The following is an 18,989-nucleotide window of genomic DNA, read 5'->3' on the forward strand; positions in this document are numbered from 1 at the left end:
ACTCCAACATTGTTTACATATAGATTTAAATTCATTAAATGTAATATCAGTCACAACAAAATCATTAAATATCATTTCCAAATAATGATCGCTTTATTTAAATATATTATTTCTGATTGTATTAAAAATTAAGTATATTTGAAGAAAATAGTAATTTATTACACAAGAATATAAAATGAAATTATATTGAGGTAAAAAAGGAAATAAAAATGAAAAATACATATAAGCCAAAAAAATTATATTAGGAACCTATGTTAGAAAAGAATGATTGTTGAGTAGAACTTTTTTAAATTTTCCATTAAATTTATTAATATAACAGTCTTCTATAATTTTAAAACTTTTATCGTTACTCTAATCGTTATGATTATTTCTCTAATCATCACTATTGTTCCTCTAATTGTTAGCATAGTATCATTCCTCACACCGTTGTTTGTTTAGCGAATCTATTGTAATCGAAATGAAACCATATGAATCAAAAAGTTTAATTAAGAAAATTGAATAATCTAAAAAAGTGACGAACCAAGAAACATAATCGTAACGTCGATCGTAGTTATACAGGGTGTTAAAAAAACGTTTAAATATTTAAGGGGCATATTGTGCGAACGAAAACAAGTAAAAAATGAACCGTTTTCGAAATAAAAGCGATAGTTTCTTTTCCTTGAGCAAAGTGTTCATCAGGAAATCAAGGTATAGTTATATGTCCATTTACCCCCAGAAATATTGCATTAGCTATGTGATATATACACAGTGTACGTGACGATAGACAGAATATGAAACCAAAAGTAGAATCAGCATTATTTTTATTATAAAAGCTAGGAGTGCCTTAATGCAGTTAGTTAATAAGTCGGCTTTGATGTATACGCATAAATTTTGTAAACGTTCTTTGCTTGAAATAAAAAGTTTTAAAAACAGAAAGTTTCAAGTCCGAGATAAAGCCGTATAGAGTATTTTTTGCTTGTTTATATTTTTAACTCAAACACTCAAAGTTTTCGCTTTGCAATGCCACATTCAAATGTTAAAATGGCTGATATGGTTTTCATGTATGGTCGTTTCAATGGGAATGCTTTGGAAGCACGTCGCTTGTACAACGACGCTTTTCCCAATCGTCAACTACTTTCGCACATGATGTTTGGAAACGTTTACCAACGGCTAAGGGACAGTGGCTTTTTTGCAAAATGTGCTTATGACAGTGGACGTCCAAGGACAGTTTGTACGCCAGAGGTTGAAGAACAAATTTTGAAAATGGTAGATGAAAATCCCGAAAATAATGTGAGAAGAATCTCGGATGGACTAGGCGTAAGTTATCCTCTTATTTGGAGAACTCTCCAACAACAACTCCTGCAACCGTACCATATTCAACCGGTACAAGCTCTTACTCCCCTTAATTATCAAGCAACAATGATATTCTCTCAGTGGTTCTTAAGGAATGCTGCTGAATACCCAAATTTTGCTTCTAACATCCTTTTCACTGGTGCCGGTTTTATTAAAGATCGGATTTTCAACTATCACAATAATTACGTTTGGTCGGATGAAAATCCACATGCTACTCGCGAATCCAGACATCAACAGCGTTTAACTCTGAATATCTGGCTAGGCATTTTAGGCGACCAATTATTAGGACCAGTTGTTTTGCTACAACGTTTAACAGGTGCTGTATACCTTGACTTCCTGATGAACACTTTGCCCGCCCTTTTGGAAGATGTACCTTTAAATTAAAGATTGAATATTTGGTTTATGTAAGATGGAGCACCGCCTCATTTTACGCTCGCTGTTAGGGAGCACTCAAACAAAACATTTCAAAGGAGATGGATAGGCCGAAGAGGTCCTATTCTATGGCCTGCTAGACCTCCCGATCTAAACCCTTTAGACTTTTGTATTTGGAGTTACCTAAAAAGTTTAGTATACGCGACACCTGTAAATAATCCCGATGAATTGCGGCAACGAATTGAACAATGTTGTCAAACAATTCGACAACAATCGGGCTTTTTTGAAAAAGTGCGGCGCTCCTCTTTGAGAAGGTGTAGATCTTGTGTTGAAATGCAAGGAGGATATATCGAACATCTATTGTAATTTTTTTTGTCTTTTTGTATTAATTATTTCTGCTGAAAAAAACTGTACAATGAAAAGAGACTATCACTTTTATTTCGAAAACGGTTCATTTGCGGACCCATGTTTATTAAAACTTTTTTACTTGTTTTCGTTCGCACTATATGCCCCTTAAATATTAAACGGTTTTTTTTAACACTCTGTATATCGATTGCGTTAACGAACCGTTGAGGTTGCGTTGGAGCCATCGTCGATGCGAACTACAATGGAAGTGCCAAAAAACTTGCAGACGTTGTGTTACAGCAAGAATTTTTTAACAAACATTTAAATAAATAATCTGTAAAATTGAAAGGTAGATGAAACTAATTATGTTAATGTCATTTGTTTAGTTTTAAGAAAATTATTGTAAGATTTTACGGCATTTATGTATATTTGAGATGTCGTGCAAAATAAATTTTACCTATATGAATCAAAAAGTTTAATTAAGTAAATTGAACAATTTAAAAAAGTGACGAACCTACTTTTTCGAATTGTTAATTAATACATTTTATAGCAAAAATAAGTAAGACATGTATACAAATATATAATTAATATTAAAAATTTTCTTAACAGTTATCTATGATTTTATAGTAATTTTTTATCATTGACAATGGCTGTGTTATTGACTGTTTTTTTGTAAATTTTTATCTATATGGAACTGGAAGACTTGGTGGCTGAAGCTAAATATTCACAACATTAATTACTAGTTTGGTTTCATTGAAATATGTGTCATAAAAAATTTCAGCTCAAGTAGACCATGGAATTATTTGAGCGAGAACCCGCATGTCTTTAACATGTTCTGCGAAATCTCGAACATAAACAAACCAACCTAACTTCATTTCAAAATACAACTCTGCTTACATTTATTATTAGTCGGATTTTATTAAAAATAGTCTTTTCCAAGACTCCACGGACTTGTGTGTTGGTTAATTAAAGTTGTAAGTACGTCTATAGGTCTCTTTCAGCCTGCAGACTATTTCCATTACTCGCCTGACACTTTCAACAAGTTTTGGGGTTCGCTAAATTAGTCTACCACTTCCCGATTTCCTTTGAACACTGCCAGTTTGACGAAACAATTTCGCTACATAATCGAAAGGGCTACAAAATTGCGACACCATCACTGCAATGTAGGGAAGCTTTTCACGAAAATCTTGAAGCTGCCGACGATGAAAACATCTCTGAAGGAAATACTGTTCTGCCGCCCTAACTGCATTCTTATGACACTGAATGTAACACTACAATATCGCGTTTCTCTAAATTAGAAAATTTCATTTTATATTGAAAAAAACACATAAATTAGGCACAATGAATTAAATAAAACTACAAAATGTTTAAATACTTATGTAATTGTCAAATTATCACTACATTTAATTGCCAATTTTATTGTTTCCAAAGCCGACTAAGAAAAATTTAATAAAACAGTTAAGTGCTATAATTTTGGAAATTTTGAAGATAAGTATATTGAGAGCCTTATATCATTAAAAAGGGGAAGTACGCTATTTTAAAGGCCCACTTTTTAATATGGTTCCCATTTAAAAAAAGATAAGTTTGTGTCATATCTCTGAAACGAATTTGAAACATTTAAAAAAAAGTTATGTATTTTATCACATTTGTAGAACAGTTATCTACAACTTTTGTGTTTACACATTTTTCATACCATTAATAATAAGGGAACTACAGACGTTTTAGATTTTTGATCTATTTCGATTTTTAGTAAATATCTATTAAGCCATGACTTTTTTTTTTTAAACTTCAAATATGACTATAAACTCAACTCATAAAACTGCAAACTTTTCCCCATTTAACCGATTCTCCATCTCTTTTAGTTTCAAAGATCCCTTCACTATGCACGAAAAAATACTCACCCTGTACGTATGCAAATATATTTATGTTTTGTTCGTTTTGTAGCAATAATTCCAGCAGTTCGGCCGATTCCGGAAGGTCAATACTATCATAATTAACTTTTTGCATCTAAATAAAAACATTAACTAAAATCAGTTGTCGTTAATTTGTTTGTTTAGTCTGTAAGGCATAAACATTCAAAATTTAAAACAGGACAAAGTTATGTATATTCCTAATTCATTAACAAATACAGTTTTTACATCAATTTTACAGACAGGGTGTTTACCCCGTCAGAAAAATCTATCAATTTTCTTTTAAAATCGTTATCTACTTAAGATTGTACAGTAACAGGGAGAAAAGTTTAAAACAACAAAGTATGACGAAGGGACCTTACTAGTAGTCAAGTTTTTGAATAAATTTTGACTCGGTTTTGGGCACAGAAATTAAACATTCATTTGTTTTGACATTTTTCGTTTGTTCCAACTAAAATTTGTTAATGTCGTAGATTACATAAGACTGTAGTGGCTAGGAACTTCAGCTAGGGCCTAATGAAACTATTCCTAGATTACTTATACGAGTTGGAAACGCTTAGGAAAGTTATGATTTACTACAGAAATTTTGTCCGCTTATAAAAGAATATTGATGGACAATAATTAATAATAAACAACCTAAAATTCTCGTAAAACTGTTAAATTATTAAAAAATATGATTAATCCAATAATTGAAAGAAGACAGAAAAGTAAAAATTAAGGTTCATCTATAACACATTTTCTTACCAACTCCAAAATACTGATGAAACAGTTTGAAAAGTAACAAAACGTACGATTTTATATTTAAAATCAATGATAGTAGTTTATTAATAAATCCTTCAGTTACGTGAATGACAATACACCTTGAATACTAAAATTTCTAGAACACCATTTTTTTTTTTTGATAATAGAAAACGTTAATGAAAAAATGTGAACGAGTTTATGACAGAACCTAAAGCGCTTCAAATCTCACCTTTCAGTTAAAACACTAATCATCATCATCCTCATCGGAAATATATTTTTTCGCACTTTTCAGTCTTTCCCGTTTTCTCTTTTCTTTTGGCTCTTTGCTAATTCGCTTCTTCTCGGGTGTAGGGTCAACATCAATATCATCATCATCATCATCTTAGTGGTTTTTCTCCTCATCGTTTGCATTGTCGACTTTAATTTTGACTTTTGCATTTGAAAATACCTTTAAAAAGGACACAAAATAAACTAACACACAACGTTATGGTAGGTAACCTATAGTTAAAAATTCCAGTAAAAAGTAGGGATATTTGGAAAAAATAAGACATACAAATTTGGTGAAATTGCATTTTCTAATTGCTAAGTTAGAATGTGTTTCAAAAACAGTAAAATTCAAAATACCTTCGAAACTTTTCGATGTTTTTACACTTATCGACTGCAAAACGATACTGTCCTCGTGAATTAACGACGCTTCCTCATTAAAGATTCGAGTGTTTTAGCATAAAAGCGTAGTCTTGTTCCAAATCGCTAAAATCTGAGCACTAAAAACCAATAAATTCGGAAACGCCATCAAAATAAATATAAAAGGTGGGCCTTACTTTGCCATCATCAATATATACATCATGTTTTATTGATATCCACGGGCTTCTTGATAATAGAATAATATTCTGGATACTCCTTTCGATTGGGTAATTTCATGAATTGTTCACTCGACTGTTATTCGTCTTTAAATAACGTTTGGAAAATTTAGATATGTATGAGAAAGCTACGAGCTATGCAATAATGTAATATGTAATTATAATTTAACGGTATTTTATGTCGAATTTGCTGTAATATACCGGTGAATTTAAAAATTTGTATTGAGATTTGTCTCTAATGATCGTGCCAGTACGAGGGGTACACGTAAAATTTGACACGTTTACTTATAAAGAATGTTTAGAAAAAAAAATTCCCAATTATAATTGTTGGCTCGTGTATTTTTCTCAATTTTTCTATCCACCGGTCGGTATAATTTACAATAACGTTCATCAATTTTTTCATTTTCTTCTTCGTTCTGGTCTCACTAGCCGAACCCGGAACTTTCCTCCTGCGCTTCACACAGGCGCCTCTTCTTCATCCGATTCGTCCCTCTTCCCACCACGTCTCTTTTGCTTCAGTTTTTCTTCTTCCCCTTCCTCTTCGTAATCACCGTCCTCATCTATAGCCTACAGGAGAATTATTATAATTATTAAGTGAATGGCGAGTTGTCATAAAATTGTCATGTACCTTTAGCCATTCCTTTTCGGTTAAATTATCCGCATAATCTACTTCTTTCCTTTGCCCGGTGCCTCTACCTAGGAGGACGTCGTCATATTCGAACTTCCAGGTATCAACTTCATCATAATCCTACATAGATTGAATCAGATCCAGGGCGCAAGAATTCTTTTTACCAGGTAATATAAGGAATACGGTATAAGCGACGTCTCTATAAATTTTAAAGGACATTATTTCAACTGCTGATTTTGAATAGAAACAGACGGGTATGTTCCCTATCACCCTACGCACGAACAACTTACTGTCACCGACCAATCCCGGCAGCTCCTCTTCTTGAATCAACCTATTTTTACCCGTTTTAAGTTCCTCAAGTTTTCGTTCCATATCCATTTTTTGAAATAATCGAAACTCATCCTAGTTTCTTGCAACCCCATTTGGTTCACAGTTTCATCATCGGGCACTTCATTTTCCTCCTAAAACCGTCGAAAATATTGCCGGAAATAGGATTTAAAAAGACCTTGGTCGAACCTCATCATCTGTGCCACCATTGTGCAATATGTTCTGCAAAAACCGCTGTCATTAGGTGCCCGTGGACTTTTGGTCAAACACACCGGCTTGAATTACTTTCTCGTGTCCGTGGTTAATTATAACGAGCGGCGGCCAGAATTTTCTCTTCAACAGAGTTGACTGTCATTAAGCGAAGCACGCGCACCTCGTTTTGCTAATCGGTACGGTGCGGGCCCGAAGTTGGGTTTGCAAATCCAGTTAAAAAAATTCAATTTTCAACCGGAAAAAACTTGTTTGGTATAATTTGTGACATATTGCAGAACCGCACTTCGGTGGCCCTGTAGAATTCTATTCAATACATAAACCTAAGCATTTCCTCACTCTTTAAATTAATTAATTTCCCAACGTTCGTGACACACATGAAACGTGACAATTAACCTAATGCGGATTCCAATCTGAATCAAATATAACAACAGTGTCGGTTGTTTGCAAATTTAACCCCAATCCTCCAGCTCTGGTAGACAGCAAAAATAAGAAATATTCACTATTCTTGTTAGGGCTTGTGTAGAGGACAGAATATCCGATAATTAATTTAATCTATTAGTTCGATAAGTTGTATTCTTCATAAGCCTAGTATTAAATCTGTGACTAGTATGTAAGGAACCCGTGTGCTACGCCTATGAACATCACTCGTTTCTCGTGCTACTTTGCCCGTATGACCAAATGTTGGTCCGCATTTCGTTTGATCTTAGACTAACTATGTAATAAAACTCCTCGCCGACCTTTTGTGCGTACTAGAATTTAGACACGTTCTCGATTCTGGTCATAAACGCCCTCCAATAAAACCCAATTATATTGTTAAAGTTAGGCAAGTCACAAGGACAAATCTAGAAGTGCCGATGATGACCTCTTGGTTTCTGGTACGCCTATGTACACGCTTACCATTAACTTTAGTATTTAAGATTTTGCAAGAAGAAGAATCGCTCTCTTCTTGTGCGTCTCCGTCGACTCTTAACTCCGTACTTTGCACGTTACTCGTACGCGATTACTTTACTCACGGTTCCTATACACGGTTAATTAGTACACTAGTTAACTTGTCACGAAAAGTTGTTATTTCTTTGCTAAATTACTCGAAATTGTTGGCGAACAATAAACCTTTGTTACCGTTAAAAAGGGTTTTTGTTTTCTTCATTTGCACGAACACGGTGCCTCTGAGACCGCGAACTCAGGGTGGTGCTTCGCAAGCATCCAGTCCATTGCTAACTAGACGTATCAAGAATTAGGCCACGTCTAATCAACATCTTGGTACCACGGTTCACGAAAAAACAATTCTTGTCGTTGAATTTCTTCAACAGATCGCCTCTGTTCACTGAAAATCATCAAAACAACAAACGTGTATTGACAGATATAGAGACGGACAACGATCTTACCAGCTTTGATGGTTCCATCCAAACGCAGATATTTAAATCCCTTCCGATTCAAATAGTTCTCAATAATGGTCATAAGCTGCGTCATTTGACAAAACAGCAACACTCGATGATTTGTTCTTTTAAGTTTAGGCAGAATTCTATCGAGTAGTTCAAACATGCCGGAAGCTCTAAGAATTTAAGTCACAAGTCAGTAGACGATAGGACAGCTACCTGTAAGTGTCGGGCCCGCTCGTAATACCACCAGAAACGCCAAAGTGCTCACAATATTTCTTTTCAATGTTTTGAAACATAAAAGGATGGTTACAGAGCTTTCCTAGTTGGACTATAGTGTTCATTAATGCTTTTGATCCTCCTATGAGAAAAAGCCAATTAAGACGTCATGGGAGATATTACCTTGCTTCAAAACGTACGCGAGTTATATCGACGTGGGAAAATGGTTTCGGTAAGGCGTATTTTATTACATCCACTTAACATTGATAAAAAATTATTAACCTGGATTTAATCAATATTTTTATTTTTAACATCGGCATCCTCATTCATTCGAGTGACAAAGAGCACGATTCGATTTTCTAATAATTTGTGTTTTTACCTTTGTCCCTGGAGCCGTGGTCTCTTTCAGATCGGTCTGTTAATGACACTCCTCTGCTCTACATGTGCTGATAAAGCACTCGTTGCAGCCCAGACATGTCGTACTTGATTATATGTATATTCCATCTTTTCAGATAATTGAAATTCGACTTCCTTTTTTAAACGTCGCAATAAGAACGGCGAGGCTCTTTACGTAGACGACGAATGATGAGAATGGTTTCTTCTTCGTTCAGTTCCACCTAATTAGAAATTTGGCAATAATTTGAGATTGTGTGTTTTCAAAGCAGATTTTCATCAATACTTTTATTAAATATATTTTCAACAATATAAGAATTAATGAAATCCTAAACTCCACTTACCTTTTCTCCCGTGGTGGCGAAAGGAGCATTAAAGAAGTCGAACAACTCTTGAAAATCGACGGCAACAAAAAGTTCAATAAGGCCCACAATTCCGGCAATTTGTTTTGTAGTGGGGTTCAGGTGAGAAGTAAACGATGGGGTGCCAAGTAGTGGGTATTCAAAACTTGAGTAAGATTGCAATTATGGTTCTTCATTCTGTGACCTTCGTCGATGACCATGTACTTGAAGAAAACTTTCAACAACACGCTCTTGTCCTTTATAATGTGTTCCTAGTAGGTAATTAAGAAAACGTTGAACTTTGCCGCACGCGTTTGGCTTTGGATCGTTCGACGAATACATGGGGTTCCTTTATAGACAATAATCTGTTCCAATAAAAAAATGTCTCAGATAAAATATAAGCAGAACATATGTGCATAATCGCTATTCCCTTACCTGCACATATGGAGCCCACTTCTCAAATTCCAACATCCAATTCGACATTGTTGACAATGACACGATAATCAAAAACGGCCTTCACTTTCTTCTTTTTCTTCTTCTTCTCCATCAGATAAGTGAGCAAAGCTATAGTCTGAATTATTTTTCCCAGACCCATCTCGTCGGCCAAAATTCCATTCAAATTGTTGTATAACGAAACCATCCATTCAAGACCTGAAGTTAAGAAAAAGTTAAATTCACCTTAATAGTACATAGACTTAATTTGGAATCCCATCAGGAAATAGGACGAATCTAATATTTTCTACAAAGCTATTTTAAATTTCAGAAGGAAATCGACATATTAATATTATTCACAAAAATATCGGATCCTTTGAAAGTCTAGATTTTGATCTGAACAACTGAATTGAATGAATGAATGAAAATTTCAATTAAAAAAATGCAGATTTATCTTTTTGTTAATCGAGTCTTCAGATGTCAACTTGCCTTTAATTTGATTTTAAGCTTTCCATTGATTAAAATAGAAGCTTGTTCAGTTACGATCTCATGCACTGTATGGGTAATGGAATAATAAGTCTGTTCCTCCTTTGCGTTCCTTTGGTATTCGTCGTCTTAAACTTTCGCCTTCTTAATTATTCTCGTGCTCTCGTCATCTTCACCGCTTCTCGATTTCGCTCCGTCATTTTCATCGTTTCCATCATCTAAACAGATTAAACGTATATTTTTACGATTTTCTGTCTTCAAAAACACTTACCTTCATCGTCAAAATCTATCGTTTCCCAACCCAGGTGCGTCTTCATCCATTCCGGCAAATCTCTGAATGTTAGGGCATTTTCTCCTTTTAGCTTCTTTCTTGTCCCAACCTTCATAACCGTGACTTTCCCATCCCGTTCAAGCATGCGAAGCTGGCGCTTCTTGCGTCTCCTCCTTTTTCCTTGTTCTTCACTTACTCATCTTTGTGTTGCCGCACCATTTCAGTTGTTTAACTGACAAATTGTCAGTTTGGAACAAAAGGAGTACTAATCGTTTGTCTTTCCTTTGATCAATCAGCTTTTTGTACTCTTCTTCTTCATCTTCGGCCATCGGCCTTCTCATCTTCACGTTCCTTTTCGATTCTTTCCTACTCTTTCTTCTATTCCCTTCCTGCATTCGCATGATAATTCGGTATTGCCTTATTAACTTTTACAATTTTCGCCTGCATCGCTTTATGGAATTCCCTGAATTCTTTAGCGTGCCGAAGCACCGAATTCAAGAATTCTTGATTCTTCTACCTGTATCTCTCAGTTTCTAATTTCTGTTGTTTCTACAATTTCTCCGTAGCTCTCTTAAACCCTGACGTTTCGCACGTTTATACGCTTTTATATTTACCGCGGTTTCTAACGTGGGGTATCTTGTCTGATGCAACTGAGAATTTCACTTCGTAGTTGCCGTTGGAAGTTTAAGCGACGAAGGGCTCGCAGCTCAATTTGAGCGTGAAGACGAAGTTTGTCCACTTATGTCCGAAGGAAGATTGCTCACCTGGGGAAATATTTTTATACACGAAACCACTATCAAAATAGCTCAAAATCTAAATTCATCGCGAACGTGATTAAAATAAAAACCTATGTTGTAAAATGATTATTAGATTACTATACCTGCTCAATTGTAGCATATATTCGAGGAGCAGCCGCTTTATTTTCCCCTCTCTTGTAGCAGCATAATGGGATCAATATCGCATAGTTTAGGTAAAGTGATAATCCTTGCTTATTTGGTAGTTACCAACTAACTACCTGGTCTTCGTTGAGAAGGACCGGGTTTATTTTGATCTGCTAAAATTAAAAAATTTGGTATTCGGACAAAGAACAACGTTCAACCTCTTCAAATACTGGGTATAAAGCATTAATGGGAAATAATGAACCTCAGACGTTTAATTGTTTCAAAATGTTACATAAATAAACATGATCTCATTGGATTGTATTGATTTATTCGAAGATACAATTGTGCTGACAGAAATGTTTCTACCGCATTGTGTCTTTGATACCCGGCTAGGCTTAAGAGACCGTTGCGGTTGTGTTAATTTGCGGATTGAGTGACTTTATAATCAGGTAGTCGTCTATCTTATCCGGAGCTTTCGATGTTCCCTGCATAGGTTGGTCCCCGTTTCGCCCCTGTTGAAAAGGACTAGTCGACGGAATGGGAAATTGCCCAGCTCCATCCCAGGCCTTTCACCCTGTAGAGCCATTAATACTTAGTTCGGAATCGGCTGATTTCGAGCCAGACACCTACCTATAGGCCATCATTTGATTATGAAGCTGATTCATTTGAAAGAAAGTAAATACTGCATTGGCTTGGACTTGTGCTGTACGTGCTCGCAAAGCCAAGAGTGCGGAATATCTCTGGTCGGCTTGCATACCCTAAAAAATTATTCTTAGTATTTACAATGCAAATTGTACCAAAACTTGTATTTGTCAATAAATGTCTAAATATTGTACAACATATTCAACAAAAATATATAAATAGGACAGTCAAAAATGAGCATAAAATCATGTCGATGAAAGTACCTTTTCCTCCAATGTATCAATCCCTTTTTGCAAGACATTTAACTTCTCAGACGACGGTCCTGGAGGTCTTGGTAATTGTCTTTGAGGATCTGGCGGGAGTTGCTGGGATCCAGGAAAGGTTGGGTTCTTAAAAAAAAGTAAAGACATTTCTCTGACTAAATTTTTTACGATTAAGCCAGTTTGAGAAATAGTTGTAGTAGAGGTCATTCCCACTCCAGTTCATGAGATATTATATGTAATTACTATACATTTCTCATATAAAAGATTCCTAATAGACAATTAAGATACAGAATACACGATTAAACAAAAAACAAAATTTATGTTAATTTCTAAGACTAAATCAAGAACCTGTTTACCTGTCTACCCTGCAGTGGATATCCGGGATGTGACCATGATACGGTCCTTGCGGCGGTATTCCTGAATGACCTGGCGCTCCAACATTTTGGGTAGGGTGACCCGGGTATTCGCCAGAGGCTGCTTGTGGATGAGAAGGATAGCCTTGAGGCGGAATGCCCTGGTGAGGTGCTGGATGCCCTTGTGGGGCATGCTGTACAAAATATTAAATATAGGCAATCAAATATTTGGACAGATACTAATATAGTATACTTACATAAGACTTACATAAGTTACTAAAGAAAATGTTGGGCTTCAGCGTCGTGAAGTACCAAGGAGGGGCTGATGAACTGGCAAACGTGATCGTAACATTACATCACGGTGTCGCTATACATTTCAAAGACGAAAATGGGAAAATATTTTTTGGTCTAGAGGACACTCATAACGGCATTTGATGACGGTAAAAATGAAGTCACATTGTTTGTGGAACTATTCATCATACAGTTTGTAAGTCTGGTAGAAAAACAGATTTTCTTGGCAGTATTAGAAGCATTTTTACAATTTAAGTGAGAAAATACATATACTACCACGAAATTCTGTTTTTCTAACAGACTTACAAACTGTATGATGAATAGTTCCACAATCAATGTGGCTTCAAATGCCGTTATATGAGTGTCCTGTAGACTATGGGAGAAGAAAGAAAAGGGGAAAAATATTTTCCCATTTTCGTCTGTGAAAAGTATAGGGGCATCCTGATGTACTGTTACGATCACGTTTGCCAGTTCATCAGCCCCTCTTTGATACTTCACGACACTGAAGCTCGACATCTTTAGTAATTTGTTGCTCTGTAGTTTAAGTTGAAAGTGACGAAAACTAATTAGTTTTTTCATATCCATTTTATCTAAAATAAAAACTACCTATTTAAAACCTTTTTTAATAATAACAATAATAATAATAGATGTATTGACGGTAAATTACCTTTGCGCATTACAAATTAAATATTAAACGGTGCACGATGGTTTTGAAATGTAACATAAAAATAAAATTAAAAAAATCTAAATACATATATATATGTGAGCTTTCATAAAGAAAGCCATATGGGGTTACTTATCAACTTATTTAATGTAAATGCAAAAAACATGGTGACAGGCTTTTGGAAGAAAAGCAGATGCACCCGGGGTGACTCTCACGCATCAAAAAGGGATTCATTCGATTCCCGATTCTAGAGAAATAAAGAAGTACCGCCTAAACTTGTGTTTTTGTTTCTCTACGAGTTAGGAAATTTCTGACATATATATAAAGTACTTTTTGAAAAAGTTAAAATGTCAAGGTATTTCGGCTAATTTCAAGGCATTTCGATCTGTTTTTCAGTTTGTACGGTGGCCTGTTCAGTAGACAAAACTTTTTATCTTTCAATTGCTCCAATATACTTAAATTCGGACAGTAAATATTGAAAATGCTAAAATAAAATGTATATTTAAAAACGATGAATTAGTTTTATTATTTGATTGAGGCATTTCGGTCCATTTTTAATGTATTTTTAAAAAAGTTCAAATTTGCCTCCGTCTTATGAAACTGGGCTGAATTTCAAGGCATTGCGACCTGTTTAAAGGGATAACAAACAGGTGTCAATGTGAAAAAACTAACAGAAAAAATATAAAACGATAATGTGACGAATTTCTGGACTACTCGATTGAGGTCTCTTGGACTAGTGTCTCGCACACTTTCCTGAATATCTTTGATTTTCCAATTGATATCATACTAATTTTTTATCTAATTAATATCCAAACGGTAATGTATCAAAGTTTTCGAGAATAACTCTCTTGCCATAAACAAAACTAAATTCTTTTGTTTCTATTTTATTTAAAAGTTCTTTAATTTTAGTATCTCTGGTAACTCAACGATATTGTGTACTGATTTTATTATTTTTGTTTTCTAAAATATTATTTATTGTTAGGAATTAATCTTTTTGGACGTTTCATAGTTTAATGTAAATCCTTTTATTTTACAAACAATTTCACCTGTATTAATCTTTTAACAATAACTCTTTGAACCTGTTGATACCCAGTCAACAATCCACATTTCCTCACTTAATTTATCGGTCCAATCTCCCAATAGACATCCTGTTTTAACAGCGTTTTTACCATCATCTATGTATATGTGAGCATTCCTCGCTTATGTTAAGACTATCAAGTAATACCATGTGAGTGTTATATACCTTCCTATATTGATTGTACTCTATGCTACTTTCTCATAGCAACCTAATAACATGCTATCAATGTTTTACCTAACTATCTATGAAGAATAATCAACTTCAACCAAAGGTCGAAGTCCTGTTTAGTTCCAACTAACCACCCCTAATGCGCTAATTTAGATAAGTTAGATGTCATAGTCTTCCCTATATATATATATATCGAGTATGAGTATTAGAATCGGTATTCCGACAGAGGCCTTTTCAAAAACGAGTAGTCTAGAGTGAAGTGTTGCTGAGTCTAAATTCATACCATTTTGAAAACCATCACAAGAAATAAACAAGTTGTTAGTGAGTTACCGAATCAGTGAGCTGTCTTATTCCCGACTAAAACAACCCCGTGGTGCCCACCACGTATAAAATACCGGCTGGTGTCACAACATGAGAATGACATGGGGGTTAGCCGTAAATTACTTCTAAGATGGGCGTGAGAAAACGATAGAGGGTTGTTTATGAATTCCTTAACATAGGCGAGAGAAAAATTGATGATGGGTCAGGGAATCGTGGGAAAAAGCCTGGAATGTGGCTTATCAATGCTCTTAAAAAGAGAGGGGTGCGCTCGGGGGTGGATAAGACATATGTATCGGGGGGCACTCCGGTTTTGATTCTTGACAAGTAAAGAAGTACCTCAAAACTTGCTTTTGTTTTATTTTTTTTTCTTTCAATAACGATACCGAAATCTTACATATACAATGCTATTTATATCATAATATGCTACACCACCTTCTCCTAATATGTCTAACATTTCATACAATCTTAGTCTTGCACTTGCAGTTGTAAAAGCAGCTATGAACGTATTGGTATTAAAATCATTTTCTACATAGCACCTTTATACTTATAATCAATTTATAACATATTTTTATTTGATTCATTTATGTGTATGTGAGCTTTCATAAAGAAAGCCATATGGGGTTACTTATCAACTTATTTAATGTAAATGCGAAAAAACATGTTGTCCCATAATATTGTAACTTATCATTGGACATATGCGGAATGTCACAGGCATCTACTGGTGCCCCATTGTAAATTAGAAATGGACTAAACTTGTACTAGTCAAAATAGATCATTCGTGGTAAAGATAAAGGTCTGTTTATCATCTCGTCTAAAAACATATGGAGGTGCGAATAAGATGATTAAGGGATGTAAGCGTGGGAAGAATGTGAAGGTATGGTGACAGGCTTTTGGAAGAAGAGCAGATGCACCCGGGGTGACTCTCACGCATCAAAAAGGGATTCATTCGATTCCCGATTCTAGAGAAATAAAGAAGTACCGCATAAACTTGTGTTTTTGTTTCTCTACGAGTTAGGACATTTCTGACATGTATATTATCAAGTCTGTCATCTAATAAAATTTCGTAAAATCTCTTAACGTCCGTAACATATTCTGCTGCAGCCACGTTTTGTCTCTGACTAAATTTACCCCATAAAGAATTTAAGCATATTTTTTCTACAGTTCACGTTACATATTTCAATTTTCATTTTTCCTGCTTAAATAACAATTCAATAATTACTCAATGCAGAAGGAAGACCGATAAAGCGTAATACTTTTGCCACAAGAAGTTTCACACAAATGGAAATAGTTTATTTCGAGTGGTAAAAGAAATTTCTATATTCAAGCCAAAAAGTTTTGTAACAGTATCCAGCACCCAGCTGCATAGTTCAACTACAGCATGAACTAATATAATACCGTGTGTCCTAAAAAATTTCAGATCAAGTAGACCACAGAATTATTTGACAGCGAATCCGTACGTCTTTGATATGTTCTGCGTAATTATTTTTAGCACCCAGAAAACTATAACTAAGCAACACACAAGTCCGTGGAGCCTTGGAAAAGACTATTTTAAATAAAAACCAATTAATAATACAGGTAAATAGAGTAGTATTTTAACGGGATTTTAAATAGGGTTATGTTTGTTCATGTATGTTCGAGATTACGCAGAACATATCAAGACATACGCGATTCGCTGTCAAATAATTCCATCGCCTACTTGATCTGAAATTTTTTAGGACACACGGTATAAACTCTGTCTATTAATAGTAACTGAATATTGGGTGGAAAAACAAATGTCGGATATTTTTAATTACTTACTTGACTTGTGCTCAATACGAACTATTCTCGAAGTATAAAAACATCCAAAAATCAGCCATAAATTTCAGGAAAAGCATTTGGAAAAGAGAAAACAGAAAACATCAAACAACCCTCGATTTGATTTGACAGTTGAAGTTACCTACGGTGTCGGTATACAGAGATCCTAATCACAGCTAATGTACAATTTGACAAATTGGCAGTTTTTTTTCGATTTTTAAGACTTCCCCTAACTTACCATTATTAATCCCTAAACTGGCAATGATTAGTGAGTATAATTTGTCACCATCAAATTTTACATTTAAAAAGTTTTGTAGTCCGTTAAGATGTATTTATATCGCTGAAGCAGGTAGATGATCCCAACTAATAATAAAATAACTTTCAACTATAAATTAAAAGATTTCTTAAAATCACGATTTTTACCTTTGTAAATTCTGAATGACAAAAAAATTATTGATCCCACTAAAGATGAAGATCAGATTTCACTGCTGGGACAAAAACAAGTTGTTATTTGGATCGGGAAAGTTTATCTATTTTTACTTTATTTTGAGGAAAGAATTTACCCATATTAAACTGAAATATTGCCAAAGAATCCTGAAAGATAAAAATTAAACGTACCTAAAATATAATATTTCTTGCTAATTTATATTCAAATAAGAGAGAATTTAAGGAATCATGGACGGTTTTCAGGTTCGATTGTGAAGACAAGTTGCTGCAACTAAGAAATTCACCCATGTACGGGATTCCATTTAAACCCGTAACTTTCAGAAATGCAGTTGAATTCTATAGTGAGTACTTGTAGGTTTTATAGAGATATTATATCATACCATACTTATGTTAGTCAACACTTACAAGTTTTTTCTTAACTTGAATCTTGAAATATCCAAAAAACCTTAATCGTCCTTAGAAATTAATGTAAGAATATTAATTACGATATTTTCTCAATTCGTTGCAATAAATATTTATGAAAACACTTTAACTACTAAAGTACTACTACTTTTTTAATAACGAGTTTAACTACTAATTATTAAAAATATTTAATACTCACCACCCTCTCCCTCCGAAGACGAAACGAAAAGAACCTCCGAAATTAAACGCGCGATCGTCAAAGTGGTGATAGAAGATACGTCTGCGCAAAGCTGACGGGCCAATTTCTAGAAAAGATCGCACAGATATAGTTATATAGTTTTCTCTCTCACATGATACGATGCGACATGCGTAGGGGACTGTTTAATCGGCATGGCCAGTCTTACTTGGTACTTAGGTAGCAATTTAGATGGCAGACCAATCAAATTTGATTTGAAAATTATATGAAGGCCGTGTATAAAATGTACTTTTTTGGTACAGCAATTATAAAAACATCCAACAAACAAGTCAAATAGCTCACTTCGTAGCGCCTGTAAAATAATTTAACTTTATACATTTTACGAGTTTCAATGCGAGCAATTCAGTGAATCTGCACAGATGGACTTTCCAAAATCAACAAGTTTACAAATTTCGTTTCATCAGGAATTTGCTCAAATCGACCGATTTGGCTTATTTCGGCAAAATCTGTCTATTTTGGATTCAAATTGCACCAAATTGATGAAAACGTGCCAAAATGACTAAAACAGGCAGAAACGAGCGAAATCGGTCAGAAACGATCGTTTCATCTCTGAATTTGCTCAAATCGACCGATTTGGCTTATTTCGGCCAAATCTGTCCATTTTGGATTCAAATTGCACCAAATTGATGAAAACGTGCGAAACTGACTAAAACCGGCAGAAATGAGCGAAATCGGTCAGAAACGATGGTTTCATCTCTGAATTTGGTGAAATCGACCGATTTGGCTTATTTGGGCCAAATCTGTCTATTTTGGATTCAAATTGCACCAAATTGATGAAAACGTGCCAAAATGACTAAAACAGGCAGAAACGAGCGAAATCGGTCAGAAACGATCGTTTCATCAAGGAATTTGCTCAAATCGACCGATTTGGCTTATTTCGACCAAATCTGTCAATTTTGGATTCAAATTGCACCAAATTGATGAAAACGTGCGAAACTGACTAAAACAGGCAGAAACGAGCGAAATCGGTCAGAAACGATCGTTTCATCAAGGAATTTGCTCAAATCGACCGATTTGGCTTATTTCGACAAAATCTGTGTATTTTGGATTCAAATTGCACCAAATTGATCAAAACGTGCGAAACTGACTAAAACAGGCAGAAACGAGCGAAATCGGTCAGAAACGATCGTTTCATCTCTGAATTTGCTCAAATCGACCGATTTGGCTTATCTCGGCCAAATCT

At 34.9% G+C, this 18,989-nt stretch overlaps 1 long non-coding RNA gene and 1 pseudogene across 2 annotated transcripts; both read right to left on the minus strand.

Moving 5' to 3' along the window:
* Positions 1–5,812: 5,812 nt before the first annotated feature.
* LOC136419961 (ATP-dependent helicase brm-like) lies at positions 5,813–11,371 on the minus strand (annotated as a pseudogene).
* Positions 11,372–11,395: 24 nt separating this feature from the next.
* Positions 11,396–17,791, minus strand: LOC136419722 (uncharacterized). Of its 2 annotated transcripts, XR_010753129.1 has the most exons (6): positions 17,750–17,791; positions 12,643–13,266; positions 12,389–12,579; positions 12,033–12,158; positions 11,758–11,885; positions 11,396–11,701 (listed from the first exon to the last, which is right to left on the minus strand). It is a non-coding gene; the product is annotated as an uncharacterized lncRNA (long non-coding RNA). The 2 variants fall into 2 exon arrangements; XR_010753130.1 differs by lacking the exon at positions 12,643–13,266 and having other exon boundaries at positions 17,750–17,769.
* Positions 17,792–18,989: the final 1,198 nt, after the last annotated feature.

The sequence above is a fragment of the Euwallacea similis genome, chromosome 3 (genome assembly GCF_039881205.1).
Source record: "Euwallacea similis isolate ESF13 chromosome 3, ESF131.1, whole genome shotgun sequence".
Taxonomy (NCBI): Eukaryota; Metazoa; Arthropoda; class Insecta; order Coleoptera; family Curculionidae; genus Euwallacea; species Euwallacea similis.